Here is a 22,960-nt window from a genome sequence, read left to right as displayed (position 1 = left end):
TATGGGTCTATCTACAGCACAAGGACTGTAGCAGTTCAAGAAGGTAGCTCACTATCATCTTCACAAGGGCAACTAGGGTTGGACAATAAATGCTGACCATCCAGCGACATCCATGTCCCAGGACTGAAAACTTAAAAAAAAATCAATGGAGAACTTTGTCGTCCTCAAATCCTTTTCCAGAACCTCAACAGTTTCTGTCCTAGCTGGCACTGAGTTAATAGATGCTAGGTCTTCCAGTAATGGTACAGTCTACCGATGTCCTTTTCAATCAGCCGAAGCTTACTGGCATGTTCTTTCGAAGTAGAAGAAATCACTTGATTGAAACAAAATGAAATATGATCTAACAAACCAGATTTCAGTCAGACATCTAAATTGTTTAGTAATAATTTTATAACACAAGGTTTGGTCATACTTGAGTCTTGTCGGTTTGCATTGATATTTTGAGCTTCCATAGGCTCGAGGATGGGAATATTTTGGATCTTCCTCTGCCACCATTCACAATTGAATGTAACAGGTCTACAGGGATTTTATCAAATCAGTTGGTTGTTGGTTTGCTTAGTGATCTGTTGCATGCTGCTTCCACTCTGTAGCATGCATGTAGTCCAGTGTTGTGGCTTGCCAACCTTGATGGTTGGCATCTGATTTATAGGTTTGCATAATGCTGGTTTTGGTAACATCTCCTCACTGTACATTTCTGCTGTTGCTGATGCCTCACATCACTGCATGAATGTCCAAAGAAACTTTTCCTATCTGTTTTTATATTTTTGCATAAGCTTTTCTGGTACTCTTTTATTTTGTTCCCTATCTTTTGATAATTCCCTGCAGTTTTTCTTACTCTGTTTAATCTGCTCTGTCACCTATCTTTGCACAATTGAATATCTTCTTTGATTAATGCAATTTTTGATATTTTCAGTTAACCACAGGTAGTGGGTATGTCCCATACAGCCTTTCTCGCTTGTTGTAATGTGTCCATTCAGCACTTTCTGGAATATCTCTTTTAATGTTTGCCACTACATCTCTATTGATGTATTTGTTAACCAAAATTGTCAGTTCACTTTTTTCTAGCTCTGCTTTCATGTCCTCACAATTGTCCATGTTTATATTTGATTCTTGGACAGCATTCCCTCAACTTCCGTACTAGTTACGTGACCCTCTGAGGTTCATGTGGAGCAATGACTTCCAGACCCAGAACTCAATGCCATGGTTCTCATGCCAATACCAGTCACTCTGCATGGAATCTTGGAATCGCTGTGTACAAGCACCATTATGCAACTCAGAAGGAACGCTAGTCTTAAACACACACTTTTCTCCCTCAAACTGTACGTAAAATTCAACCATATTATGGTTGCTGCTACTCAGGGATGTTTTCACTATAAAGTTAATAATTAATCCAGTCTCATTGGTCAAAACCAGGTCTAATTTAATCTGTTGTCTGGTTACAGTCATAGAGAGATGTACAGCATGGAAACAGACCCTTCAGTCCAACTCATCCACATTAGTGCAATAGCATACCAATCTAAGAATTTATCCGGAAAACAGTCAATGGATTCCTCATCCTTTTTTTTCCACCTGATCTTTCCATTTTATATGTAGGTTAAAAACCCCTGTGATAATGCCTGTACTCTTTTGACACCTCCCATTCTTTCTTTCTTGATACCCTAGGAAAAAAGCAAGGACTGCACATGCTGGAGATCAGAGTCAAGAGTGTGGTGCTGGAAAAGCACAGCAGTTCAGGCAGCATCCAAGGAGCAGAAGCACCTCTTGATGAAGGGCTAATTCTCCTGCTTCTCGGATGCTGCCTGACCTGCTGTGCTTTTCCAGCACCACACTTTCTTGATACCCTGTACTACCAGGTCATTCCTGTTGGAGGGCCTGTATACAACTCCCACAAGTGACCTCCTACTTTTATCCCTCATCTTTCCCCAAACTGCGTCTATATTCTGGTTTCCGGAATTTGGGTTATCTTTCTCTATTTTGCTAATATCATCTTTCATTAACAGAGCCACTTCTCTACACTTTGAACTCTAAGTCTTTCATAAATGTCACATACCCTTCAATCCTAATCATAATCTCAGTCATCCTGCAACCATGTCTCAGTAATTGCCACTAGACTGCACATATTTATCTCAAGTTGTACTACTAGTTCATCTGTTTTGCTTCAAATGATATGTACATTCACGTACAGTGCCTTAAGTATGTCCTTTTATTATTTTTCTAACTTCTAGTCTTATCTGATTTACACTTAGATCTGCATTCTTTGTCCCATCCTGTCATTGTTTGCTTTACTTTTCCCATATTAATTCCTTCCTCTGTTGCTTTTTCTGCATTCTTTGATTCACCACAACGTCTCAAATTTGGGCCCTTGCCCCACCATTTAGTTTGCCCCACCATCTGTTCTAATTCCCTCGAAACGCAGCTTCCAGGAACACCAGTCCCAGTACAGTTCAGATGTAGACTTTCCCAACAGGACAGATCCAACTTCACAGTGTGAGGACCAGAACCCATTTCTCCCACAACAGTCTTCCAGCCACACATTCATCTCCTTAACTTTGTTTGCCCTCTGTCAATTTGTACATGACTCAAGTAATAATCTAGAGATTTGAGACTCTTCATAATTTGGTGTCAGTTCCATATACTGGCTATGCAGAACTTTTTTTCTAGCTCTGCCTGTCTCACTGGTGCCAAGATGAACCGCAAGTTCTTCTCCAGCCCAGAGCAGATATCTGGACACCTCACAATGGGCCAACACAGACATTTGGACTCACAGCTGTAGAGAACACTGTCAGTCAGTCTGACTATGCTGTCCCCTACTCCCACTTTTGCCTCCCCTGTTTGACACTTCTTGTATCACAGTGTCATGTTTTTTTTTCACCCATCCCACAATACCTACTATCAAGGATTCAAGCTGAAAGAACCTCAAACCTGTTAAGACAACTGCAGGAGCTGACCCTCCTGCAATTCTGTCCTTTGGGTCCCCCTAATGCCTCACTTGCAGCCACACCCTCCTGTGTCTGACCATATCAGGATACTTTTCCCTCAGAGGTGTAACTGCCTTCTGGTTCATAGAATCCAAGTAAGTTCCCTCTCCCAAATGCACGTTAGTTCAGCTTGCAGCTCATAAAATCTGAACTAAAGATGTTCAAAATGCAAACACTGTTTCTGGGAACACTGTCATAAAACTGTCATAAGTTTTTTTTTGCAAACTTATAAACTGAACACAGTAAAAATTCTAAAACTGCCATGGTGAGATTTGAAGTTGCATTTTTCAAATTATTAATCTAGAGCTCTGGAATAAAGACAATCATGCTGTTGGAAGCTGGTGGAAGTCATTCGTAGGCAGCTGAGTATGAACACACAGACACACACACACATTATAGGATTGAGTTGTGAAGAAATAAGCAATGAATGCTGAAGTTCTGCACCACCAACTGGTTATTGGGATAAGTGCACATGGATGAAATGGTGAGGAGAAAGATGACATTGCAATTTTTCAATATATTTTAAGATGGATGTAGTTTTTTTCAAACTTATTTAGAGATTTTTACAGTTAGTTAAGTTCTGTGAATATTGGACATTCATCCTGTCAGGTAAAAAAATGCTAAACTATTCAGGAAAGATCTGAAAAAGCAACTCAAACTTAGCAACTCAGAGTTAGTTCAAGTGTATAAAGATTTTTAAAACAATTATTCATGTAAACGTCACTGGCTGGGTGAGCATTCGTTGCATTCCCAGGTTGCCCCTCAGAAAGTGGTGGTCAGCTGCCTTCTTGAGGTGTTCCAGTCCATATGCTCCAGGAATTCCAACAATCCTGTTTGGCAGGGAGTTCCAGGATTTGACTCAGCAACAGTGAAGTAACGGCAATACATTTCCAAGTCAGGATGGTGAGTGGCTTGGAGGTATCCTTGTAGGTGGTGGTGTTCCCACGTATCAGCTGCCCTTATCCTTCGAGATGGAAGGGTTCTTGGATTTAGAAGCTGCTGTCTAAGGATCTTTAGTGAATATCAGCAGTGCATCTTGCAGATGGTACATACTGTGGCATTAACATGTTACTACAGATGTTAGAAAATTAACCCTAAAAAGGTTCAAACGTGGAGTGAATTTCCTTTTAGCTATCTGAAGCAAACATTCTGGAAAAATTTAGGGAACTAGAAGGCATGAATAGGTGAGATTGTCGAGTGATTTAACTCGAATATGTTTATTTTGTAACTTTGAGCCCGTTATTGACTTAACACAGTAAGAAAAGCCAATCGGTTCCATACCGAAAGCTAATAATGAACCTGAAACTGACTTTCGGAATTTTAATAGATACTAAATATGTTCAGCTCGTAGAGAGCAAAAATAGGATATAATTTAGCTGAGCGATCAAACGTCAGCGTTCACTGATAAAACCGCGAAACTGTTTAGAAGGGAAAAGATAATACAAACTGAATGTTCTCCAGGAGAAAAATAACGTCCAGAAATCAACAAGAAACAGGACAATCAAGTGCTGGAGACAAGAGGTTGCCCCCCAATTTTAATCGAGAAGTAAAAGTGGATCTAGCAAACCAAGAGAAAATTCTTCAGGAAGCTGTCCACAAAAAAAAAGTTAATTCACGAGTGAAACTCCAGGTAGAACGATGAGGTCTAAAACTGTTGGATGTTATAAAGTCAAAGAGATGTGGGGCTTTCCTTAATAAGTTGACGCTGGAGAATGTTGTTCTTTGAAGTGAAATGTGCGCCTTCCTGTGCTCAGTACATGCGCAGTGCCCGGCCTCTGGGAAGTTGTGTTTGAGTAAAACTGGGGCAGAGTGTGGTCGGAGTGGAACGAGCTCACTGACCGTCTGACTCACACTTGTGGATTTTCACTTCAGCTAGCGGGCTTGGACCAGGAGGGACAGATATCCGTCACTGCTAGGATTTGGAGGCCGCGAATTAATTAATTTCGACGTACTTTTCTCTTCTCTGGCTGTGCCGAGACCGAAGGGGACTCTTGAAGGAGTTTGGGTGACTTTTCAGGTAAGGTTGGCGTCCGAATGTTTCATTCTTCGCCTCAAAAATAAAAGTCTGATTTCACGATATAACATTTGTTGTCGGTGAGTGTTGAAACTTTCGAGGGCGTAGCCAGCTTCATCGAGCGTGGAGAGAAGAAACAACATTAACAAGTGTGGATTCTGGTAGTCAGGCTTTCGAGTTGTCGGTCAGCAGATTTCTCCCCCCCCCCGTTAAGTAGGATTCGTGTACATCTTGGTATTTACAAAAAAGACAGGGCTGAAAATATTGGCCAGGATTCAACAACTCAGTGACCTGTTTCTTTCTGACAATTCCGCCCTTCTCTTAAATAGCTCCCCAAAACAAGAAAGAGCATCTGTCATCCTGCTGCATTCAACAAGCGAAGGAAAGGAACGGGACTTTCACAGTTAAAAGCACCTTCTGCCAACGTTCTACAGCTTGGCACAATCTCGAAGGAGAGAACCGGGGTGGCCACTTGTGTGGAAGATCTCTCCCATGTTGTGGAGGCAGTGAAGGGTTAAGACGCTACGCCCCAAAATACAGTGCTCATAATCACCCTGTCCACATAAATAGTCACTGTTCGGGGGGGGGGGGGGAAAGGGGCGTGGGCAGACTGTTTCTCTGAAAAAAGAAAGGTTCGTTTGCTTTTGTATTTCAGTGCTTTTTTCGATATGAGGTCGTGCAAAATATTCAACATTGTAATGGAACGTACCATAACTAACAGATTATAGTGGGCATATCTTGATGCTGTTAGCATTTCAGTAGTTGGTTTCAGTTTGTATACATAGCCGATTTCGACGTTGGAATAAATCAGAGGGATTCAAACGTGATTGTGAAATCGTCAGTTTGTGCGTACATTGCAACATTTCTTTAGCATTTCATATTTTTGAACATTGAGTTAGTTTTGTTTTTTTTTCTCTCATTTTCCCCACCCCCACTTTGGATCTCTGTCATAACTTCATTCTGCCTTTTGCGTTGCCCAATTTGATATTTGATCTGCTGAAAACCCCAGCCATGTCTTGGAACTGACTATTGCACTCCTGGCGGTCTTTCCAAGTTCAAAAGTCTGTAAATTTGAGGCTATTTAAAACTCTACTGTGTCTTAACTCGCATGGTAACCTGTTCACCTATTAACCATGTGTTCACTAACCTACATTGGCTCTTGATTAAGTATTACTTTGATTTTAGAAATTTCATCTGTGTATACATTCCTTTATGGCTTCACATCTGCCAGGCTCTGTAATTTACATCCAATTCCAAATACCTCTGAAAAATCTCTTCCATTGTCTTTTGAGCCTTTGAATCACTCCTCCATTTGTAGTTATATTTTCACTGGTTAGGTTCTAAGCTCTGGTATTCCTTTCCTAAACCCTTCTGTTTCTTTTACTTTCTTCGATACCCTTAAAATCTAGCTGTGTGATCTATTCTGAAGTGTCTTCTGAAATAGCTTAGTTAGTCATTTATTTGGTGACAAGTGTTACAAAATATGATAAAAGGAATGAAATAGGGCAGTCTGACCAACATTGACACTGGCATCAGAAACATAGTGGTAAATCTAGACATGGCCACTCTGCAAAGCACTCCTTACTAACATTTGGGGGCTTGTGCCAAAATTGGAAGACCTGTTTCACAGACTTGTCACTGTTTTGCTGGACTAAGTTATTTTCAAAGAATCTTGTCTTGTACATGAGGATATGAAACCTGAATACAGGCTGAGGTAACTAGTTGTTGTCAGGAAAAACCACTTAACACATGCTCTTAATAACTTAGGTGACAATAAAATGGCTTCTCAATGCAAATAATGTGACAAAATGGCTTCTAGGCTACAAATTGACAATTATGCTTAAAAACTGCATAAAATGTCTATTAATTCTGCTATAGCTACATAATTGACTAACCACACTCTGCTTCATTAGAGATTAGCAGACAATGCTCCCTTTTACAGCATAGAAATAACTAGACTAGCTAAGACATTACTGGCCATCCTAACTGACCTTCAGGAGCAGGTGCAAAGGCTTGATTAGTGAGTTAAGGGTGGCTTGAGGGATGGAAAACAAAGTTGGTTCTCAGGAAATATCATTGGACCAAGTAACTGTCAAATAAAGTAATATCGTATGTGGATTGGTAATTGTCTGAATGTACTATGCGATCATGGCCTGTACTTTTCTTTTAAGAAAAGTATAAAAATGTCTTTGTCTTAAGCCATGAGTGCAGCTCCTCTGAGGAATACAGTAGTACACAACCTATGTGTTTCCAGATGCTCTGTACCCAGCCATATGAAGAAAATAAAGAATGAAGTCTTTAAAGAACCAGACCGATTGTGAGTGCTTATTGACTGATCATGGAACAGAGAGAACCCCACCCCACCCGGCTCTACCTCTTCGCAGACACCATCCCAGATGCACCATCACCATTATTGTTCATCCAATAGGACTGACCTACCAATGGTATACAGTTGGTATTTGTAATGGGAGTCCCAGAATACTGGGCCCCATGATGTTTCAATCCAGTATATTTCCTGGAATTGGAGGAACAGAAGAGATTTGAGATTTTTTTTGTACTGTATGAACAAATGTTGATTATCACTTATCATCTCCTCTGTACTGATGACTCAGTACTCCTCCATGTGAACACTACTTTGAGGACACTGAGGGTGGCAAAGGCATAAATGTGGGAATTTCAATGTTCAGTGAAATATCTAAGAGGGACTCAATAGTACCATTACTGGTCAAGATGGTGGAGTCTGAAAGAACACAACTGCTAGAATGAACTGTAACAGGTGGTAACAGAATCAGTAAGATAGAAAGACATACTTGGCCTCATCTTCAACAGTCTACCAGTAGTAGTTACATCTGACCACAGCAGTATTGGTAGGAATAAACATTTCATTGTCCTTATGGCGATGAAGTCCTACCTTCACATTGAGAAGACCCTTTGTTATGTTATGTGGCAGTACCATTATGCTGAATAGGATAGATTTTGAAAGTTCTGCCAACTCAAGACTGAGAATCTGTTAATAGTTGGGGCCATCTGTCACAGCAGAGTTGTATTCAACTTCGGTCTGTAGCCTCATAGCTTGGCATAGCTTCCAATCTTATTTCCATCAATTTGGGACATCAACTCAGTAGTTAGCACTGCTGCCTCACTGCGCCAGGGACCAGGGTTTGATTCCAGCCTCTGGCAACTGTCTATATGGAGTTCGCACATTCTCTCCGTGTCTGAATGGGTTTCCTCCGGATGCTCTGGTTTCTTCCCACAATCCAAAAGATGTGCAGGTTAGGGGAATTGGCCACGCCTAATTGCCCATAGTGTTCAGGGATGTGTAGGTTAGGTGCATTAGTCAGGGGTAAATGTAGAGTAATAGGGTAGGGAATGGCTCTGGGTGGATTTCTCTTTAGAGGGTCGGTATGGACTTGTTGGGTCAAGTTGCCTGTTTTCACACAGTATGGTTCTATGATTCTGTTCTATGAAATCATGTTGTACTTGTTCTTCTCTGCGGTATAAATTGTAGATTTGGAAGTTGCCTTTGCAGGAGCCTTGTTGAATTGTTGCAGTACATCTTTGTAGATGGTAAACATCACTGTCATAATGTGATGATGGTAAAGGGAATCAGTATTCATGGTGGTGACTGGGGAGTCAATTTTGGTTCAAGGGTGCAAGGCTATACCACAAGCAGCATGTAACATTCACTATAAATGGAGAGTGTGTGTGTGTGTGTGTGTCACAGCTCTTTTGGGGCTTTCCCAAGGGGAAACACTCAACATTTGCCATGAGTTCCTACATTGATTACCAAACTTTGGCTCCCTTAATTTCACAATTGGAATTGATTTTCTTTGTATCAATTTCTTAGCACTGCATTAGTTATTACTGTATTGCATGTGGAAAAGTGCCAAGTGCAGGGATGGGGTTTAGGGCAGCAAAAATTGAATAATTTGCACTTTTTATAGAAATGCAGGAAGCTGCAAGAGCGCATCACATTGAAAACAACCCTCAGCTGGGAGAAGCAATCAATATTTGGAAATAACTGGAACATAATTGAAATCTTCCAGATAGCCATACAGAAAGGTTGAAGAAGATAGAAGAACAGTTGTGACAACAGCCTGGGACTGTAAAATGCTGCTGCTGCTCCTGCTGCAACAATATAATCTTCCTGTTATAGAGGAGGAAAACTTTGGTTTGATGGACCTATGAGCAAACTAGTACCTTTAAAAAATGTTTTTCTGGTGAAGCTACCTCACAAGATTACTTGTTTGCCATACAGTAGCCAGGGTGAAGTAATCTCAAAACCAGTGGATCAGATCAGAGTTTAGCAGTCCTGTCACATTCAGACATGAATGGTTATGGACAGTTAAATAGCCCACTGCAGGATGAGTCTCCACAAATATTGCCATCCTCCAAGATGAGGGACTTAGTACATCAGTGCAAAAGTCAAGGCTGATGCATTTGTAAGCATTTTCAGTCAGAGTTTCCGAGTGGACAATGCTGTTATCCTCTTGAGATACCCAGTAGTACAAATACAATCTTCAGCCATTTGATTCACTTGACATCATTTTCAGAAGTAGCTGAAGATATTGGATACTGCAAAGGCTAGGGGGCCTAACAATATTCTGGCAATTGTACCAATGGCATGTTCTTCAGGAATAGCTGCACCCCGAGCCACACTTCCCAGTACATAAACAAAACTGTCACCTATCCAACTATGTGGAAATTGCCCAAATATGCCCTTAAAAACAGGATAAATCCAATCCAACCAATTAATGTCACATCAATCTTCTCCATCATCAGCATTGTAAATGACACCTACTATTATTTTGCCATCAGCAGCACTTATTCCACATAACCTGCTTTTTGATGCTCAGTTTGATTTGTCAAGGTCATTCAGCTCTTGATCCAATAACAGCCTTCATCCAAACATGGACAACTTGGATTAATTCAAACCATGAACAACTAAAGTTCTGAAGTCTATCACAGAGGGCCCTAGCAAAATTGGTGTCAATGGGAAAGCTGTTTGGTGTCATATTTCGCACAAAATGATATTAAAGTGGTTATTAGATGTCAGTCATCTCAGTCACAGAACATCACAACAGGAATTCCTCAGGATTCTATTATTATTCAGCTCCTTTATCAACAACTCTGTCTCCATTATAAGGTCAGAAATGAGATCTGTGTAATCATTGAACTGACTCAGTCCACATACAAGTGCAGAATTGAAGCAGGGGCTGGCTATTGTCGAGCACCATTTAGGCCACACAATATTCAGCAGTGATTGTCTCCAACAAGATGGAGTCCAATCCCTTGATATTCAATGACATTACACACAGGAGATTCCGTGATGGTACTGGACTGTAGCCCACCTCTTACATCCACAGTGATTTGGAATAAATTCGTCCTGTTCTTCAGGTGGTAAAGATGTCAAGGCTGCTACATTTGCCTTGTCCATTTCAGACTTCGAAGTTTCTTCGACACTCTACAAAGGGGAAAACTCACAGGTTCTGACAGCATTTCTGGCTGCTCTGAGGGGCCAGGTATGTTTTGTTTCTGCCCTTTTTACAAGTTTGCAGCTTTCATATGGTTGTTGTACTTTTTCAGGACCGCCTCAGCTACCCGAACTTTGTATGTCATGGGACCTGAACTCGCGTTAACCATGCCTCTTACTCATGCAGGGCCATTTCCGTGGTTTCAGCACCAAACTTTGTCCCCCATCTCACTTAGAGAAGGCATATGTGCAGCACTGGTGTTCCTGATGCCGTTTCACTACTCTTTACATCTTCGCTACTAGACCATTTCGAAGGTTGACCCATTTTCAGTAGCAGATGTAAGGATACCAGGATATAGGCCAGGTTACATATGAACTGTCCATAGTAATTTGCCAATCCTAGGAAAAATCTAAGTTCTGGTACAGACATAAGAGCCAGGGCATGTTTGATTGCCCTCATTTTGTTTTCCAACAGATGTAACCCAGTCACTTTGGGTACCTGGAAAACGCATCATCTGAGACACATACCTGCTTTTGAGGCACGTCTAACAGACCTTCACTGTTATTAGCACATCATCTAGATAAATGGTGACCTGGGGTAGACCTTGTAAAATGTTCTCAGTCACCTGCTTAAAAAATGGCACAGGCTGATGGTCCCCCAAGTGGCGGTCTCTGACATTAGTACAAATCCTTATTGATATTAGTTGTAGCAAGTGTCTTAATTAATTCTGGGATTTCTCGTCTAACCGCAATTGCAGGTACTCATGGCCCATGTCCAGCTTTGTGGATAAGTCCCCTGTTCAAATGATTGTGTATTTATTCAGCTGTGAGAAATGGTTTACCATTTGTTTAAGATCCTGACAAAGGTGAACTGACCCATCAGGCTTCACAATTGTATGACAGTTGCGGCCCATTCTACAAGCTGTTCTGGTTTGATGAATCCTTCGCTTTCCAGCCTCCTGGGTTTCTGCCTCTACTTTTGCATGTAAGGCAAATGGCACTGGGCTTGCCTTACGGAATCATGGAATTGCTTCCTGGTCGACATGCATGGTGGCCTTGCTTCCTTTGATATTCCTTTGAACTTTCCGAAAAACATCGAGGTATTTAATTCTGACTTCACTCAGGCAGTCATTTTCTAATTGAATCAGGCTTGGGCCTGAGCTTTTTACCACAATGAATGGTAACTGAACCAGTTGCTTCTCATAAGACACTGAAACCAAAGTTGTACCGTTAATCTCTTAGGGCTTCCTGGTCTAGGTTCTAAGTCTAGCCGAGATCTTATGCACCCTTAAGAGTTGGAGTCCAGAGTGAATTTTGTTAAAGTCTGTTCCTGCAATTACTGATACAGCTGTGCCAGTACCAACTTCTGAGAACTGGGTGACCATTTAACCAGATGCTTATTTTGATTAGTTCTGAATTGGATGTTGCTAAGCAATTTAACTGTCCCAAACCAGATCCAGTTGGACTTTCCAGGGTATGCACTGTCCTGGATACTGGCCTATGGTTCTCTTACTCAGTTCAGACTTGGACTCTTTTGCTGTCTTGAGTCCACTTACCAGAGGCAACTACATTAGTTTGCTGACCCGGATCCTGAAGAAAATGTTAATTGTTCATTTGAGGCTAGGCTTTGTTTTGGGCTATTGCTGTGGGCTGACCTAAAATCTTTCTGTACAGGATATGCCCTAAGTGGAGCGATGCAATTGCCTTCACTCAAATGGTGTCCCCCAAGCTCAGTTGGCCTAGAGGTAGTGCCCCTTCCATCCTGTAACTCATGCTCTGCTTGCTGTGTTTTCTAATGATAAAGCCAGTTATAGTGCCTGTGTAAAGTCTAATTGGGCTTGAGCTAGTAGGTGCTTTCACATAGTTGCATCACTAATCCCACATACCAAATGGTCTTTCAGCATCTCATTAAGGGTTAAACCAAAGTCACATGCCTCTGCCTGTCATCTTAGCCTCAAAAAAAAATTCTGCACAGATTCCTTCAGTTCTGGAACTGCCGAGTAAAACTGATAGCATTGTTTGCCCAGGAAAAAAAAACGCATCCTTTCTACATACTGGCTCCAGTCTTCAGGGTCAAACAAGTCAAACTTCCTAAATAACAGCATAATGCAAAAATGCTTGCCCCAACTCACATTGATTGTTGCGAGTGAATTTCTTCAGGAGCGAATCCTGTTTTCTTGTCAGCACTGAAGTAACTGCACAAAAGCTGGTATTCAATCACCAGGTCATCCTTTATTTACAGATGTGTAGTACTTGACACTGGTCCAACTTCCTCTTAGAATGAACAGGATATTTGACAGTTCTGTTTCTTTTTAAAACATTTTTTTCTCTTTCTTTTTGTTCCCCACACTACCACCTAACTTATTGTTCCCCAGCACCGTGTCATGTGTGCGCGGGTGTCGGACACAGTGGAAAAACAAGAGAGTGTAAATCTTTATTTGTATTCCACGATAGGCAGAAAGGAAACACACTAGTGGCCAGTGACAAGCGGTGACCTTCTCAAAGGGCAATGCTGTATGATCAAACAGTGAAGCAGAGGGCAGGGATTAAATTTAAAATAGAGTTGGAGTGGGAAGTAATATACTCCACTCCCTGCGGTGCCCACCTTTCCCTGAAAATCTCAAGGGTGTTAGTGGACACCGTGTGCTCCATCTCCGGTGACACCCGGGCTCGAACATAACCACGGAAGAGGGGCAGGTAATTGTTCCTAACCACCCCCTCCACACCCTGCTGCCTGGACCTGTTTATGGCCAGTTTGGCCAGGCCCAGGAGCAGACGCACAAGGAGGTCCTTCAACCTAGCCTCCCCACTCTGCACGCGGTGCACAAGGATCAGGAGTGTGGGACTGAAGTGCGAACAAAAACAGAGGAGAAGGTTTTTGAGAAAATCAAAAAGGGAGTGCAAGTGCCCGCACCTAATATAAACATGGTCTACGGACTCCACAGCACCACAGAACAAGCAGTTGGACTGGGAGACCATGAACCATCGTAATCTGCGGTTACAGGGAACTGCTGTGTGACGGTTGTGTTTCCATCTGTTAGCCAGGGCTCCCTGATTGGGGCCCTTGACCTGGTTCAATCAGGGAATTCATATTCTGTGAGGTCCACCTGGCTGACCTTGTTACACTCAGTACACCTTCCTAGCAGCATAATGGGTTTACTTAAGCCACAAGGCTCCTGTGATTCAAAATGGTACCTCACCAGCATATTCACAATGATGATTAAGGCTGAAAACTTTAATACTGGAATAGCGACTGACACCCCTAAGGAAATATTATTTCAAAGATAGTAATCTCAGGATTGCACCTAAGGCCATATATTTGGAAGATATAGAGGAATAAGGTATAGCTTGATGTATAGTGGAAGAGGCACTGAGGCAAAATGTTGGTTGAAGCGAAAATAATGGAGGCAGTGATTTGAGCAGAATCAAGGGGGAGATGGTACTTGAAAAGTTGATTATGCTTGTGGTTGACAAGTCACCTGGTGTGGATGACTTTCCTTTCAGATTTCTAAAAGGATTAGTGATGAAGATAACAAAAGGCTTATTTTAATCTTTGGAACTTCCCTGGATATGGAGGAGATGTAAAAGAACTGAAGAGTTGCACACAGACACGCTTACTTAAGGAAACATATAAAGTCAATCTGAGCATCTACATGCCAGTTAGTTTAACATCATGGATGGGTAAAATTTTAGAAACAATAGACAGGAGGGAAAAAACATCAACGGGCTGCTTCGAGAGTTCTAAGTTAACTAAGGAGCACCAGCATGGATTTGTAAAAGGCAGTTGGTGCTTAACCATTCTAATTGAATGGTTTGGTAAAGTAACTAAGGGAATGCAATGTATGTTGTCTCCATGGATTTCAAGGAAGTGTTTGATAAGGTATTACATAGATGCTTGAAAATCAGTCTCCAAATGTTTAAAATCTTAACATAAACTGCAAGTTGTGATTGGTTTTATTTCAGAATGGTGGAATAAAGGATGTATGAGTAGACCATTCAGTTTGTCAAGCCTGCTCTGCCATACAGTGAAATTATAGTTAGCCTTCTATCTCATTACCATTTACCCTCATATTCCTGATAAATTTACCATCTAGAAATCTGTTAATCTTCATATTGAATATACTTGACCATCGACCCTCCATTTAGAGAATTCTAAAGATTCATCATCCTCTCAGTGAACAAATTCCTCTCCGTTTCAATCCTAAATGGCCCGCCCCTAATTCCTGACTGTCTCCTAGTTCTAAACCCTTCCACCTGTTGCCAGGAAAAAGATCCTTCCCATGTCTATCCTCTTGAGCCCGTTGGGGGTTTCAATGAGATCACCCCTCATGCTTTTAAATACTCAAATATAGATTTAGATTTTATTGTTACATGTACTCAAGCGCAAGAATACAATGAAAAGTGTCTAATGTTGCCACACATTTAACTACAAAGGTACAGAAGTACAAAAATCTCAAGTAGAAAGTAGTAAAAGAAGCAAAGTTGAAAGCCTAAGCATTGCAGACCTTCACTGAGTAAGTAGAAAAGTACAGAAATAAGGTAATAGTTAACACTTAACATCCTCCTTAATATAAATTCGAAAAAAAAGGAATAAAGTTAAAAGTTCAACAGTTTTTGATGAGTGGTTGCTGGGATCCTGGTCTCTTTTGCTTAACTCGCTGTCTGAGAGACCTCAGCGGCCTGATCTGGACACTGCCACTGAAGATACCAGGAACCTCCCTTACCACTCATTCTTCCCATGTTGAGCCGTAATGCCATCACCGCTGCTGTCGCTGAAGATGCTGCCTCTGACTTCCTGCCTCTAGAACATGCCTGGGCAAGGTCCACTCATGGTCTCTGAGCACTGGGTATGCATTGGGCACCGCTCTCACCACTGGCCGCCTTGATTGCCGGGCTGAGAGACTGCCATGGGCTGCAGAAAGGCTCCCAAGTTTGCCGGGAGGATGCCAAGCTGTGCCAGGAGGATTCCTCAGCAGGTCCGTGCTGAGGCTGAAAAGAGAAAAGAAACATGCAGAGTTTAAACCGCAGTGAAGAAACGGACTGAGTGGATGAGCTCCGGCTGAAGTATCTTACTCCGCCACCATCTTATGGATGCAAGCTGGGTCTTTGTAATCCTCAAAGGACTATCGTGCCACCCCATGATTCAGTTTCTTAAACCTCCTTGCATTCCCTTTTATGGCAAATGTAACCTTCCTTAGGAAATCCAATTATGAGCACTCACCAGGGCTCCATACATTGGCAGGAAGAACTCTTCATGCCTCCAATTAAATCTGCTTGCAATAAAAGACAGTTTACCATTTGCTTTCATAACTGCTTGTTTCACCTCTACATTTGCTTTTAGTGATTTTTTTAACAAAGACATTCCAGTCTGTCTGTTTGTCACCATTTAAAAAAAATATTCATTTCGTTTTTCCTATCAAGATAGAAAACTTCACATTTTATTTATTCACTGGATGTGTATGGCATTGGCTGTACATACCTAGTTGTCCTTGAAGGTGATGGTAAGCTGCTGTGAACTGCTGCAGTCCATGTTGACGCAGCATATCAATACAAGTCAGGATGAGGAATGGCTTGGAGGTGAACTTGCAGCCAGTGGTTTTCCCAAGTATCTGCTACCCTTGTCCTTCTAGACGGTAGTAGGTGTGGTTTTGGAACGTGTTTTCTCAGGAACCTTGGTGAATTTCTACATTGTACATCTGCAAGATGCAATGTTGCTACATAATGTCAGTGATGGAGGAAGTGAATATTTGTGGATGTGATACCCACCAAGCGAGCGGCTTTGTCCTGGTTGGTGTCAAGAGTCTTCACTATTGGAGCTGTCGTATCTAGGCAAGTGAGGACTTTCCATCCCAGCTGACTCGCATCTTGTACATAGTGGACAGGCCTTGGGGAGTCAAGAGGTGTGTTACTGGATGCAGGATTTCTAGCCTCTGACCTGCTGTTGTAGCCATAGTAATTTATATAGCTAGTCTCCAGATTCTAGCAATTTTGCTATATTCCAACTGTCCACTCTCTCAGCCTGATTAAGTCGTCTTGCAACTTTTATATGCCCTCCTCACATTAACAGTCCCACATCTTTTTGTGTTGTCAGTAAAGTTAGAAATTTTACATTTTTCTTTACGTCTAGTCATTCATACGGAATGTGAGAATAGCTGGGGCCCATAATGATAGGCAATTGTGTTCTCCAAGAATCTGGAAGAGGGCCACTAATTTATTTTGCTATGTAAAAATGATTTGGATTTTGGAATGCAGAGTAGACTATTAATGTTTCCTATTCTGCCAAATTTGGAAGTGTAGCAAATAGTGAGGTTAGTGGATATCATTTGCAACAGCACTTACAGACTAGCAAAACAGGTAGTAAAGTGGCTGATGGAATTAATACAGAAATGTGCGGTTATACATAGAATAGGAAGAGGTAATATTAACAAAAGGACACAGTTCTAAAGTGTTCAAGATCAAATAAAAAACTGAGTGTGCATGTGCATTGTCTCTATCTGCAAAGTTCATAGTGAGCAAGTGGTCAGCAATTTTCATGAACAAAAGCGTTAGCTGGATTTTGTTTTAGATTACTTAGTGTGGAAACAGGCTCTTCAGCCCAACAAGTCCAGCCCAACAAGTCCACACCAACCAGCCGAAGTGCAACCCACCCAGACCAGTTCCCCTACATTTACCCCTTTACCTAACACTACGGGCAATTTAGCATGACCAATTCACCTAACCTGCACATTTTTTTTTGGACTATGGGAGGAAACCTGAGCACCCAGAGGAAACCCACGCAGACACTGGGAGAATGTGCAAACTCCACACAGAGAGTCGCCTGAGGCGGGAATTGAACCTGGGTCTCTGGCGCTGTGAGGCAGCAGTGCTAACTACTGTGCCGCCATGGTGTGGCACTTTGAAAATAGAGTCCTTTCTTGACATTTCTCAAAGGCTATTGTATGTCCTTTGGCAGATAGAGGTGTACATTAGTGTCTGGTATAAAAGGCACAAGTTGCATATTGCTTATTGGGAATCTACATATAACTGATTGCATGACTGGTTAGTTAACACTGTGGAAATATTGGTGTGGAATTTTGCTCTCTGTATCATACCTCCATGCCCTTTGTTCTGTATATCTTTCTCACTGAAAACCAAAATTTACCTCTCCCCAAGCCCTGTCAAATTTTTATTTTCAACTTTGGATCAAAAGAAGGTTGACAGCTAGATTTTGTCACAGTACCTTGACTACTCCTGTACTAGTCAGGGAGCCTAGAAGCAGAGGGCATAAGTTAAAATTAAGGGGAATGTTACTTAACTCTGTAATGAAGTGATCCTTGGTTTTTTTTCTGATTTTTATATAAATAATTTGGAGATGGGTGTTGAGGGTAAAATCTCTAAATTTGCAGATGATACTAAGCTGGGGGTGAGCTGAGTGATTTCAGAGTCATTGTCAAGTTGGCCTAATGGACAGATACCTGTCAGATGAATTTCAATGCAGAGAAATGCAAGGTATTGTGTTTTAGTAGAAGAAACATTGACAACACAGACTCAAAGGTAAAACTTTGAGGAGAGTACAGGACCTCAGGGTTCATGTACGTGATGCTCTGAAGATAGCCAGGCAGGTTGAAATAGTTGTTAAGGCTGATAGGATCGTTTGATTCATAAATAGATGCAGAGAGTGATGCTACACCTCTTCAAATCATTGGTCAGACCATATTTGGACACCTTTTATTGAAGGAAGGATATTAATGCCTGGAGAAAGTTGAAAGGAGATTTTGCGAGAGTGATACCAGCAATGACAGGTTTTTAGATACAAGGAAAGATTTGAGAAATTGAGCTTATTCTTCTTGGAGCAGAGATTTAAGAGGTGACCTTATTGAGATGTATAAAATTATGAACAATTTTGACAGGGTAATGAAGGATAGTGGTATGTCAAGTAACTTGTGTCCACAATTTCAAAATTGTCAGTAAGAGAGCAAGGAGTGAGATGAGGAAAAACTTCTATGTTCAGATAATTGTTAGGATTTAGATAGCACAGCCTCAGAGAAGGCTAGAGGAAGATTCCGTAAGAGGTTTTGAAAGAGAGCTGGCTATATACAGTATTTCAAAGTGATGAATTTAGGGGAGTACAGAGATAGAGCTGGGTAGCTTTATCAGGAGCCATTACAGGCACGATGGGTCAAATGGCCTCTGGGTGTGCTGTGAAATTCTATGAATCTTTATTTTACTGAGGATTGTGAACCTTTTGGAGTATTTGCCAGCGAAAGCAGCACAGATTCAGGCTTTTAAGTGTGTTAAATATAGAGATTGGTAGATATCTGATTGTCGCTGGCGTACAGGATTACGGGAATGGGGTGGATAAAAGGCAATGAAGTGTTTGATCAGCCACGAGTGGCGGGATAGCCTTGACTGGCTAACTGACTTACTCCTGTCCTCATGTTCCTAATCTTTATTTTACTTGTGTCCATTTCTGGATTACTGGCTTTTGTGGATGATGAATCATATTTATCTTTTGCACAATTCCTCCATTCTTCCCTTATCTTCAGTGCTACTGAAAGAATCTTAATCAACTTGTGTTCATATTTCACCTATACTGTAGGAAAGCATCTCGAAGTGCTTTACAGAGAAAGCATAGAATAAACACTGATCTGGAGTGGGTATAGTGACTAAGAGTTGTTGAAGATGTAGACTACGCTAAAGTTTTTAAATTTGGAAATAAATTAAACAATCGGGCAAAAGCTTGGCGGATGGAATAAACTTCATGGAAAATTTGAGGTTATGCACTTTGGCAGAAAGAATAGAGGGACTGAATATTTAAATGTGGAGAGACTGCTGAAAACTACAAAATAGGTGAATTTTTATCTTCTATGAATCATAAAAAGGTAGTATCCATGCTCTTGGCAATTGGGGAGACAAATAGAATGCTGACCTTTTAATTAAAAGTAAATGGAGTATAAAAGTTGGGACATTTTGCTAAAACTATACTAGTTAGGCCAGATCCTCAAATAATATGAACACTTTTGATCCCTTAGTGAAGGGTAGTGAAGGCAATCCAGGGAAGATTCATACTTGGTGCCAAGTATAGAGGGACTGAGTTCTTCGAGAAGGTGAAAAAACAGGTGGATGAAAGTAAAGCAATTGATGAGGTGTATATGGACTTTAGTAAGGCATTTGATAAGTTTCCACACTGCAGGCTATTGCACAAAATATGGAGTTTTGGGATTGAAAGTGATGGAGTGGTTTGGATCAGAAATCGGATTGCTGAAAGAAGACAGAGGCTGATGGTTGATGGGAAATGTTAATCTTGGTGCTCAGTTACTAGTGGTATGCCTCAAGGATCTGATTTAGGGCCACTGCTGTTTGTCATTTTTATAAATGATCTGAATGTGGGCATAGAAGGATGGGTTACTAAATTAGCAGATGACACTAAAGTAGGCAGAATTGTGGATAGTGCTGAAGGATGTTGTGGGTTACGGAGGGATATGTATAAGATGCAGAGCTGGGCTGAGAAATGGCAAATGGAGTTTAATGTGGATAAGTGTGAGGTAGTTCGTTTTGGAAGAAGTAACAGGAATGCAAACTACAGGGCTAATGGTAAAATTCTTGGCAGTGTAGATGAACAGAGTGTTCTGTGTTCAGGTGCATATGTTCCTGAAAGTTGCCACCCAGGTTGATCAGGTTGTTAAGAAGGCATATGGTGTGTTGGCGTTTATTGATAGGGGAATTGAGTTTTGGAGCCACAAGGTCATGCTTCAGCTGTAGAAGATACTGGTAAGGCCGAAACTGGAGTATTGTGTACAATTCTGGTCACCACATTATAGGAAGGATGTGGAAGCTTTGGAAAGGGTTTAGAGGAGATTTACTAGGATATTGCCTGGTATGGAAGGGAAGGTCTTATGAAGAAAGGCTGAGGGAACTGAGGCTGTTTTCATTGGAGAAGAAGGTTGAGAGGTGACTTAATCAAGGCATATAATATAATCAGAGGATTATATCAGGTGGACCTTTCACCTTGGATGGTGAAGGCTAACACTAGGGGACATAGCTTTAAACTGAGGGGTGATAGATTTAGGACAAATATCAGGGGTAGTTTCTTTACTCAAAGTAGGGACGTGGAATGGCCTGCCGACAACAGTAGTAGACTTGTGGATGTTAAGGGCATTTAAATGGGCATTGGACATACATATGGATAATAATGGAATAGTGTAGGTTGGATGCGTGTCAAATTAATTTCACAGGTCTGTGCAACATCGAGAGCCGAAAGGTCTGTCCTGTGCTGTAACATTCTATGACCCTCTAATGAGAAGAGGAATAGGTTGGCCCTGTACTCCTTGGAGTTTGGAAGATTAAGAGGTGACCTTACTGGAACCATTCAAGAATCGTAGGGGACTTAACAAGGTAGATGCTTACAGGTTGCTTCCTCTGGTTGGGGTATCTAGGGCAGAGGGCATAGTTTCAGGATAGGAGACTGATCATTTCAGACTGAGAAAGGAAAAAAAAGTGTTCACTCTGAAGGCTTTGGAATTCATTGGAATTCCCTAACCCACAGGGTTTAGATGCTCCATCAATGAATAGGTTTGATGCTGGAATAGAACTCTTCTCTGTCAGGAAATCAAAGAAGACTAGGAACAGGCAGGAAAGTGGAGTGAAACATAAGATCAGCTGAATGGGAAGCAGACTAATTCACTCCTGTTCCCATTTGTTACATTCTTTTATCAGTGAGGCCAAAGCATCGATGTCAGTGTCCATTACAAGAGCCATAACCCTAGCGAAAATTCCATCCTCCCAACTATTGTCTCAGCTGAACCACAATGTTCACAACCGCCATGTCCTATTCAACCCTGAATTGACCTTTCATCCCCAGCTCTCTGCTGTTTACATCTCATTAGGAACTTTCTTAAAAACTACTTTTTTGATCTAACATTTAGTCACCCCTTTAAATAACTTGTTGTTTTAGCTTGGTGTTCTTATTTACTCTGCACTTCTGTGCAATAACTCAGCATGTTTTGCTCATTCATGTCATCTTGTAAATGAAAGTTGCTCTCATTATTGTTTGACATGCACAAAATTCAAAACTACAAGTTCCCACTGTACAGCTGCAAAACACGTGTTCAGGCTCATGGAATTCTGCGGTTTAGACAGCATGGCTCAATGCATTTGTTGTGTTGACCCATGACCCTGAGGGCATCTCAGTTATTGTAAAGTGTGTACATTTGACCAATTTGGGAATTTGAATCCCTTACAGCCTGCAAAGATAGCCAACCATAACAAGATTGAATTCTTAGTGGTTCTGATAGTGATCTGCAGAGTTCATGGTTGAAATTCCACTTTAGAAACTAGTGAAATTGACTTCAAGTCTGATTTGATCTAGCCATGAAAGATGCTGAGCTGCCATAAAAGCACAACTAATTTATTAATTTCCTTCAATCCTGCTATCCTCAGGGGGTGGCACAGTGGCTCAGTGCTTAGCTCTGCTGCCTCACAGCACCAGGGTCCCAGGTTCGATTCCAACCTCTGGCAACTGTCTGTGTGGAATTTGCACGTTCTCCCTGTGTCTGCTTAGGAAACCTCTGGTTGCTCCGGTTTCCTTCCACAGTCCAAAGGTGTGCAGGTCAGGTGAATTGGTCATGGTAAATTGCCCGTAGGGTTATGTGCATTTGTCAGAGGGAAATGGGTCTGGGTGGGTTGATCTTCGGAGGGTCGGTGTGGACTGGTTGGACCAAAGGGCCTGTTTCCACACTGTAGGGAGCCTAATCTATTGTCAAAGTACTTACAAACACATGAATTAGCAGCACAAGTTGGCTATTCGACCCTTCAAGCTTGTTCTGATGTTCAATAAGACCTTTCGAAATTCATGCTTCCAATAACTTGATATCCCCTTGCCAAACAAGAATGCCTGCCTCTTGGTAGGATTTGTGGAACAGTCCATCTTCCGCAGCTACACTGGCACCACCCCCCACCTTTTCCCTCCGCTACATCAATGACTGTATCAGCGCTGCCTCATCCTCCCATGAGGAGGTTGAACAGTTCATTCACTTTACTAACACCTTCCACCCCGACCTCAAATTTACCTGGACCATCTCAGACTCCTCCCTCCCCTTCCTAGACCTCTCCATTTCTATCTCAGGTGACCGAATCAACACGGACATTTACTATAAACCGACCGACTCCCACAGCTACCTAGACTACACCTCCTCCCACCCTGCCCCCTGTAAAAACGCCATCCCATATTCCCAATTCCTTCGTCTCCACCGCATCTGCTCCCAGGAGGACCAATTCCAATACCGAACAACCCAGATGGCCTCCTTCAAAGACTGCAATTTCCATCCAGACGTGATCGACGATGCTCTCCACCGCATCTTTCCACTTCCCGCTCCTCAGCCCTTGAGCCCTGCCCCTCCAATTGCCACCAGGACAGAACCCCACTGGTCCTCACCTACCACCCCACCAACCTCCACATTCATCGTATCATCCATCGTCATTTCCACCACCTCCAAACGGACCCCACCACCAGGGATA

The 22,960-nt window shown here is 41.8% G+C and overlaps 1 protein-coding gene across 1 annotated transcript in view; it reads left to right on the top strand.

The window, feature by feature from the left end:
- The first annotated feature begins 4,588 nt into the window (after window positions 1-4,588).
- Window positions 4,589-22,960, top strand: part of LOC140477075 (copine-3-like) — a 76,680-nt gene continuing 58,308 nt past the window's right edge. The window contains exon 1 of the mRNA XM_072570296.1: window positions 4,589-4,995. The gene's annotated coding sequence lies outside the window, so the exon portion shown is untranslated. The remainder of the gene's footprint in view (window positions 4,996-22,960) is intronic.

This window comes from Chiloscyllium punctatum, chromosome 5 (assembly GCF_047496795.1).
Source record: "Chiloscyllium punctatum isolate Juve2018m chromosome 5, sChiPun1.3, whole genome shotgun sequence".
Taxonomy (NCBI): domain Eukaryota; kingdom Metazoa; phylum Chordata; class Chondrichthyes; order Orectolobiformes; family Hemiscylliidae; genus Chiloscyllium; species Chiloscyllium punctatum.
The sequence above is the reverse complement of the archived record's forward strand: the minus strand, read 5'-3'. Positions and strand labels throughout refer to the sequence as shown.